This window comes from Tarenaya hassleriana, unplaced genomic scaffold (assembly GCF_000463585.1).
Source record: "Tarenaya hassleriana unplaced genomic scaffold, ASM46358v1 Cleome6, whole genome shotgun sequence".
Taxonomy (NCBI): Eukaryota; Viridiplantae; Streptophyta; class Magnoliopsida; order Brassicales; family Cleomaceae; genus Tarenaya; species Tarenaya hassleriana.
Genome location: NW_010968505.1, coordinates 1,376,974 through 1,386,589, shown reverse-complemented (window position 1 = coordinate 1,386,589; position 9,616 = coordinate 1,376,974). Strand labels below are relative to the sequence as shown.

Genomic DNA, 9,616 nt, shown 5'->3' with positions numbered 1-9,616 from the left:
TCCCCTCTCCTTGACGATCAAGTCCAGGAAAAACTCACCGGAGGAGGAGAGTATAGCGATGAAGCTCGTCGCCTTTTCCGCGGCGGATGTAGAACCGGAGACTAGGAGGCGGAGGAGTACCGGAACCGCTCCTTCCTTCGCCAGTGTCGTCATGATGTCCTCAACGGTGGCAACGTTCCGAATTGCTCCGGCGGCGTGATCCTGCACCTCCATGGATCCCGATCGGCAAGCTTCGATAAGCACGGAGGCGCCGCCATAAGCCGAGATGGCCCACGCGGTGTCGGGATCGGCAGGTATGGGCTCGCTTGCCCCTTCAATGGCAGAGATCCTGTCTCCAGTATCCTCAACAAAGGACCTAGACCTCCTTCTTCGAACACTATTTTCCTCGACTCGACGCTCGACGAAGTGAGCAATGAGACGGCGACGAGAGCGTGGAACCTGTATATTGTGACCGGTTTTGTTGGTATTGTTTAAGTTGAGTTTAAGTTGTAAATGTTACGTGGATTGCTGACGTGTCGTCTCAACACGGAATTAACGGAAAACATGACACTAAACGTCGTTAGGCATAAAATTGGGAATTGACATCAATTTTACGAGTTCGGGTACTAATATGTCACAATATAGTAGTTGAGGTACTGATTTGACAGAATTATAAGTTGGGGTACTTATTTGACACATTTAGACGAGTTCGGGTATTTATATAGGATTTTTCCGCCCACGCACTGTTATAACCTTCAGGTTTTGTTTTATTCCACTTTTTTAAAATTCGTATTTCGTTACGACCAGTAAATGCATTCTTTCATTATTATTATTATTATTACAGTTTTTACTATATAATATAATATTGATACTAGATTGATACGAATAATGTATATTCAAGTAGTAGATTCGTATTTTGTGATGTATATAATTCAATCGCTCCAATTGGTATATTAAAACGGTGAAATGACAGGCTTCACTGTGAGACATGTGTTTTCGATTGACAAAACTAACAAAATACGTGGAGTTTAAAGACAATATAAATATAAAATTATATAATTTTAAAGACAATATTTACATAATTGTATCCAAATTTAGGAGGTTTTATTGTTGCCTCTTCCAACATCTAGCCATAGTTACATTTCTTCATACTACATTCAAGATCAATTAAACATTACAAGAGTGCAAATCAAACGTTAACCCACCCATTGATTTCGATATAAATAAAACGCAAATTAAATTTAGTCGTTCATTAATCATAATTAAGGACAATCGAATTTACAAGGAAAACTCAAGTGCCAAGTCAGTGTAATCATGTCGCGACTTCATGCGAAACATCGGTTTCTTCATCCGTACGCGGAGACACAGAAGCATGGAGACATGGCTCGTGGTTTTGTTTTGTTTTGTTTTGTTTTGTTGTTAATTACCTATTATACCCTTTGTTATAGTCACGAAATTACAGAACCTGCCATCCACCGGTTTACATCAGGCCATGATGTTTAACCGATCTAGCTGACGTACCAGGCCGATATAAATATAATCACTGGTTATTTTGTTGAGATAATCATTTATCCACCTGTTTGGTCCGGTTTCTGTATTAGAGATATGGTTTAATTCGATCGAGAGTTCATTAAACCGAATATTTCGTTTTAATTTAATCACTATTGCAAACAAGATCAAGAAATGAAAAACCAAACCGACCGGTATATGTTACATAACCCCGTTAGGATTGAGGATGGCAAAAAAAGGTAAATTATGGGGAACAGGATGGGCCATTATAAAACCTGACTGGAAAATCATTGGCCTGGACCGGAGTCCTATGATTAATTTGCTTACAAAAATTAATTAGTATTTAAATGTTTTAATTTTAAAATAATGAGATTGAAGTGAAGAAAAATTTAAGTGGTTACCCACTTGTTGCATTGGTTTCAACTTTTGAGCCCCATAATTATTGGTCGGGTCTGTATTTCCCCATTTCATCAGTCACCGAGAAAAGAACCGACCATGTGATCGTGGTTGGCAATGTAGGGCCATTAATTTACAAACAATAGTATTGGGGCAAGCGCGTGAGAATTTGATACTGTGTGGGTCAGAAATGAAATATTTCCTGGTTAAAAGGGAGGGGAAGAGGACAGAAAGCTGAAAAGACGATGTGGCTTTTAAGAAAGAAGGAATAGGAGAAGCTTCGCTTAGGCCGAGAAGAAAGAAGAAGAAGATTCTTCTTCAGAGCGCTGAGAATCTCTCCAAAAAAAAAAAAAAAAGAAGTTCCCTTTGTTTTTGAAATTGGTGTGTTTGGGTAGTGAGGAAGATGATGTGTAGAATGGTGTTGGGCCGGAAGAAGAAAGCCGGTTCGGTCCCGGTTTATCTGAATGTGTACGATTTGACCCCCATTAATGGCTACGCTTACTGGTTCGGCCTTGGAATCTACCACTCTGGTGTTGAAGGTATCCCCCTTCCTCTTTTCTCTGTTTGGGTTGCCGAAAAAAGTTTCAGTTGTTCCGAGAAATTATCAATGGTCGGAAGATAATGTTGCCACAGTTGTATGTGTGTATGTGCTGGGAAGGTGCAGTGTTTGTTTCCCAGGAAAATTCTGTGGTAAAGCTAGAGAAACATCCGAGGTGGAAACTGAAATTGTTACCGAACATTACGGATTACTAGATATGTTTTGATCTGTTGTGAGAATGTGAAAGTGATGGACTTTGTGTTCTTATGTTATTGCATTGGTAAGAATCATGTAGCAATATACCAGATTCATTTTCCTTTGGTTCAAAACTGGTGTATTTTCCTCCACAGTACGACGATCTATGTTAAATTATATACATATATATATATATATATCTATAAAAGGCGAAGTGGATATATGAACTATACTGTGAAGCAATCTATTTTTTCTTTTCTTTTTGAGAGATTTTATCTCCAGTTGTTAGAAGCATTTTCCACAATGTATCCATTTTTGTTTCCTGACCGTTTATGTGTAGTTGTCATGATAGCGACGGCTTAAGATACACAGCTCGACATGGAAGAATATTTGGTTTTAGGGTTTAGGGTCATCCGGTCTGCACTCAATATTACTGAATATGATGTGTACATGGTCATTGATGTTTTGGCCCTTGTTTTCTGTTCTAGTTCATGGCATCGAGTATGGTTTCGGGGCTCATGAGCGTTCGGGGACGGGGATATTCGAAGTGGAGCCAAAGCAGTGCCCGGGTTTCGTGTTCAGGAAGTCTATATTGATCGGAAGATCTGATCTGGATCCCGAACAAGTAGGTGCATTCATGGAGAAACTAGCATAAGAGTATTGCGGCAACACGTACCATCTGATCACAAAGAACTGCAATCACTTCTGCAACGATGTTTGCGTCAGATTGGTCGGAAAACCTATCCCCAGTTGGGTTAACCGTCTTGCTCGCCTCGGTAATTGTTACTACCCTCTGTTTCTTGGCTTTTAGGCTCCTTGCTTATCGATATGCACAATCAACAGTAGTCTCTAGGATAGTTAAGGGTGACAACATAGTTGTTTGTGGAACTCAATCTTGACTGGAACACAAAGAAAACCTGCCATAGCATTGTCATATGTGTAACAAATGAAACTGTTGTCTGATCCAACACAATGCAAACTATTGTATCAGATCCAAATGAGGAGATTCTGTTACAGTTTGATATTGCAGAGAGCTCATAGCATTTTTGGGCTTGAATTCATCGGAAAGAACAAAGTTTGAGCTTTTGTTTTTTTACTCCGAGTAATAAAGTTTTAAACTTTGAGACCTGTTACACATTTCCCATTTTTTCTCGCTGTGTTTGCGTTTAGGTTTGTTCTGCAACTGCGTTCTCCCGGCGGGTCTGAACGAAGCAAAGGTGAGGCAAGTGAGATCGGGGGAGAAGATCCCAGAAGCGGAAAGGAAGAAACTTGGCAGCCGGTCAAGTAGATTTACACCTGACCCTTCGCTCTCTTCATCTAATGGTTCTTCTTTGAACCGAAGCAGAAGAGAACAGAGAAGAAGACCCTGGCTTCCTCCATCACCACCATCTCTGGTTCTGGACTCTACAGCTCCAATGGTGAGCGTCCAGCTCTAGCCCTATACTCTCTCTCTCCTTTAAAAATATGAAATATGGCAAAGCTTATGTTGTAGAATTGAAGAATACAGACTGGGTTCGACGAGTTCAGGACCCGAGTTCTAGAAATCTACAGCCCGAACCAGGATGCTGCAATCCCGGGCGAATCCATCAGATTTGAGAGAGTTTAAAGAGTACGAGTTCTTTGTTTGAGAACTCAAGAATCGATGCAAAGAACATCATCTTCGATTGTCCACAACCATTTTCATAGAAACAAACTTCGAAACACAGTAGCAGAAGCGAGCTTCCAACTAACTTAACCGGCATTTCTGATCTATTTTGCATCAGATTGGGGGAGGAAAATGTGAAACCGTGAAGCCACCACCTTTGGCACATTTCCGAGCTTAGGTACATTAAGAGAGGTCCATATTTCTTCGATTAATGCCGATAAAAAAGCCTTCTCGGTGAGGATAAACGCAAAAGACAAGACGAGCGACTATGTTTCATTAACTATTTTCTGTCCCAACCACCACAGAAATATTCCAATTATTAGAATAATTATTTCAAATTAATATCTAGTCTTTTTAATTTTTTTGGGCAATTATTAACAAAAAGAAAACATAGACATTGTAAATCTCTTTTTCGAAACTGTCATTTTTAAATTATTAAAATACAAAAATAAAACAGCATTAAAACTAAATACTTGAATTAAAGCTTAAATTCTAGTAGAAGAGTACATAGAACTTTTTTCCACCTTAGAAATAAATTTTAAGTTGTTCTCTTCTACTGATTTATGATTAAGAACTGGAACTTCTAATCTTTTTAATCCTATTATACAAGACCTAAAAACTATATTTGAAATCGGATTTCGATTCGGATTTGGTTCAATTATATTTGAAATCGTTTATTTCGAATTTGAAAAAAATTGTTATCGTATGATTTTTATATTGAATTCAGTTTGATTTGATTTGAATTCAAGTTCTGGTTTTCCAGTTTTAGAGAACCATAACCATTTGGTTTTTCTATAAAAATTTAGATATATTATTCGGTTCGATTATTAACCAAATAAGTTATCCCTATAAAAACTCCAGAAGTCTTTAAAAAAATTATATAAAAATTTAGATTATAAATAGGCTATCTTCTGTTTTTTTTACTTCCCCATACTGCTTAGACCATCGAAGAATAATTAAATATTGATTTTACTAATTATATGCAGATCAAATCTGCATATCAACAAAATTTTCTTGGTTGTTAATACATTTTCTAATGACCTTTAATTACAAAATTTTCTTTAACAACAAACAGAAGAAAAGACGCGTTGTTAGTTTGGGCATATCAACACGTGCTTTTATATCGTGAATCCGTGTGTCGGATCATTAGGATTTATATCATTTTCTTTTTTTTGATAAAAGATTTATATCATTTTCTCAAGTTAAATCAAATTAAAATGGTCTAAACCGATTATTATTTGTAAATGAGTTAATGAATTTTACTTTTAAATATTGTGGTTAAAAAAATATTTGGGAAACTGAATTTTCATATTTCGTAAAATTTGATCCAAAACACCACGTTATTTACCATTTTAATAATAACTTTATTGTGTTCGTTTCGACAAAATTCACTATTCAAAGCTTTTATTCACCGTTATTATTACCGATTCTCTCTATCGTATCCGCAGTTTTTACTGGCACAACCTATTTGGTATAATAACCACGCTGTCGTCAATTCTGTCACAACTGCCACCACCGCCACCTGCAGTGTTGTTAATTAAAAAAAAAAATCAGAACTGTAAAAACTTAAAATTATTGTCGTTGTATAAGAAAAAACAAAGTTGATGTCGTTGTCTTAAGATCTGACAAGTGAATCAATGGATCACGTGGTCTTTATCGTTTTGGCATTTTCTTTCCAAAATCCAAAGACAACTCCAACTTCTTCCCTTTGGATAAATATTAAAAATTCGTAATGCTTCACTTCTATTTTATATATTTCCTATCAGATTCTCGAAAACATTCGTTCATTTGGTGCGAACCACTATATATACTATTTTTTAGAAATGTCCGGGGTACATTTCAGTATGTCATTTTCCAATTCTTCATATTCTTTTCTCGATTTTTCAGTATATAAACTATATACATATATATATAGATATATATATTCGATATTTGATTTCAATCCATAATGCGATGGAAATTATTTCTCAATAGTACATTCACATGGTTTAAAGGAAACCAATGCTTTATTTAGTTGGCATGTTCAGGTTCAGTACCAAGGAACATGCCTGCCCTAAGTGCATATTATAAACCACACCAACTTTAGAATATATATATATATATATTCAAGACCGTGCAAACCGGTTTTCGGTTAAGACCACTGAGTGAGGACCGGTACAAGCTGAAGCGGTACTTTCTTGGAGATGACGATACCAAATGATTCTTCAAGATCAACGTCTTCCATCTTCATTCCATCGGGAAGCTTCCAATCGAACCGGTAAAGAAGATTCATAAGAGATAATTGTACCAAAGCCATACCCAATCCTAAACCGGGACACATCCTCCTCCCACCACCGAATGGTATCAGCTCGAAGTTCTGACCTTTGTAGTCTACATTGTTATCCATAAACCTCTCGGGGATAAAATTATCCGGATCTTTCCATACATCGGGATCGTGATGGACCGCCCATACATTGATCTGGATTCGGGTTTTCTTCGGGATTTCATAGCCGTTGATCTTCATATCGCTCATTGCTTCTCTTGCCACCAAAAGCGGTACAACAGGACTCATTCGAAATGTTTCTTTGATCACCGATTTCAGATAGTCGAGATGTTCTATGTCTTCTTCGGTGATGTTGTCTTTGTTCTTGACACGTTCTCTGATTTCGGCTTGCACTTTCTCCATAACTCTAGGGTTTCTCATCAAATGCGTCATCGCCCATGTCACGATTTGGGCAGAAGTATCTATCCCGGCCAAGAGTATGTTCTGTAAAACAAAAGCAAAACACTAATACTTCATGTAATAATTCTGATAAATAATTACTTCGTATGTAAACATTTTCATGTGATTGCATGTAACATAACTATATGTGCTTTTTCTTTATGTAAGCTTTTTGCGAGAGATGTGTTCTAGCAAGTTGGTATTTATGCATATATCCATGCATCAATTTGACATTGTTTATATAATTCTTTTAGTTTAAGGATTGAGATCATAATATATATATATATATATATATATATATATATATATATCTATATATATATATATATATCATTTTACCCCATCCCTAAGACAATGGAAAAAAACACGAGAACAAACTTTTCTTACCACAAGGATGGCTTTGATGTGATCTCGAGTAAGCGTGGACTCGCCAAAGCCGACTTGTTCCCTCTCCATCTTGAGAAGCAAATCGATGATATCTTCTTGAGCATCTTTGTTCTCACGTCCTAGATGAAAGTTGATCGCTTCTTCATAAAAGTCATCGAGTTCATGAAAAGCTTTCTCGCATTTGGCGTGTAATCCCGTGAATCTATCGATGATCCAACCGAAATACGGGAAGAAATCCGCTGCCGGAAAACTCCCAACCACCTCCATGGCTCGGGAAACCACTTCCTCGTACTTGTCCTTGAGATTACTCTCTCTAAGATTCATACCGAAACCAACCCTACATATCACACTTCCCGACAATCTCATCAACTCCCGGTTAAAGTTAACCGGAGTTTCGGACAGACCCGATTGCTTGAGGAAGCCGACGAATGATGCGACTTCTTCTTGCCTTATGTGTCGAAACGATCGATTGGACCCTTTTCGAGCTGTAGAGTTCGACAACGCTCGTCTTTCGTAGATCTCTCCAGTAATCGCTGTAAGGCGAAAAAGCGAGATCTTTGTAGTCATATGTGAGTCTCGAGGCGTAAGTCATCATGGGACGTGAGCAACAATCCAGATCGTGCGTTTTGAGAAGCTCTTTCACGGTCTCTGGGGATGATGCCACGACCGTTGACACACTTCCTAGTTTTAGGTATGTGATCGGACCGTACTTCTTCGACAACGTGGACAGGGAAAGGTGAGGCCGTGGTCCAAGCTGATGCAGATTTCCTATTATGGGAAGGCCTCTTGGTCCGGGAGGGAAGTTTCTTCTGCGTTTTCTCATCTTCTTCTCGACGAGAATCAAGCTGAACACCATGAATAGAATGACGATCCACCAATTCATCTTTTTTGTGACCTAGTTTAAGAAGGTTTATCATCATCATCATCATCATCATCATCATCATCATTATTATTATTATTATTATTATTATTATTATTATTACTACTACTACTACTACTACTGCTGCTACTACTACAATGACTGGCAAAACATGTCCACAAAGGGATGGTTCGACTCACAATCTCTAGGACATGAAAAAACACTTTCAAACATTAGTTCAAATGATAAAAACATACACACACAATTTCAACATAATAAAATATTAACTAGTCTAAAAAATAACATTTACATTATAAAAGTTACAGGAACATGTTCAACGTTTTTCATGGACATGAGAAGGTCTTATTTTATATACAGGAAATTTAGAACTAGCCTTACTGTTTATTGGTCAAAAATCTAAATAACAGATCATAGCTAGTATACTTCATCATAATTAAGATAAATTTCTATTTATTGCAACTAACAAATTTTAATTTTAGAATACATAATGGTAATAATAGTTTAAATTTTAAAACATTATATTTTAATATTGCAATCTAGAACCCTAACATATGGTTACAAATATATTTTTGTCATCAAACTTTATTGTATTCGATAAGATCCCTCTTTATTTGTTGGTTTCGATAATAATATGGAATTTTTTGTTATTTTGAAATACTTTTTGGAGGAACAGCAAATCATGAGATATATATGTAAAACTCTGTGTTCGCTCTCTTAAAATAAACAGAATACACTTTACTAAAAAAAATATCGAAGAAAGATTTCGACGAAGTTATTCCACCGGAAAGAAAGAAACCGTTCATGGTTGAATTTTTTAATTTAACAAATCATGATATATATATATATATATATAACATGAATATCAAACTGAAAGATCAAGAGAGAGCAAGAAAAATTACCTAATCGGCTTTATATATTTTTTTTTAATTTTTTGCACCAATTTTTGTGGCGCAGAGAGAGAGAGAGAGATCAGAGTTAGATTTTGTGAATGTGTAAGCTTTGCGAGCAGACAACGTTCATTTATAAAGGAATTTCGTAAGTGTGAATTAACGTGGGCCCCTACGACTAAGATAAGTTTAGTAGATTGTATTTCATATTTTGTTATATGCACTGAAATGGAAAAATACGCCCATCCAAACACGCACTACAAAAAAAAAATGTTTAAAATAACAATTATGCCGTTTTGATATAAAGAAGTGATTATTATAAAAAAATAATTAAAAAAGTGATTATTACACGAAAGATATGCCAAAAGGACTGTACCATGTGCAATTGACAAAAATCTTGAATTTTGTGGGGAAAAACAAATTACACACGTCGGTCCATCGGCTTTTATTTCAATAATCTTTCTCACAAGCAAATTGAATATATATATATATATATATA

At 36.4% G+C, this 9,616-nt stretch overlaps 2 pseudogenes; one reads left to right on the top strand and one right to left on the bottom strand.

Moving 5' to 3' along the window:
* Positions 1-2,112: 2,112 nt before the first annotated feature.
* LOC104799012 lies at positions 2,113-4,606 on the top strand (annotated as a pseudogene).
* Positions 4,607-6,186: 1,580 nt separating this feature from the next.
* LOC104799011 lies at positions 6,187-8,246 on the bottom strand (annotated as a pseudogene).
* Between the last annotated feature and the right edge of the window lie 1,370 nt (positions 8,247-9,616).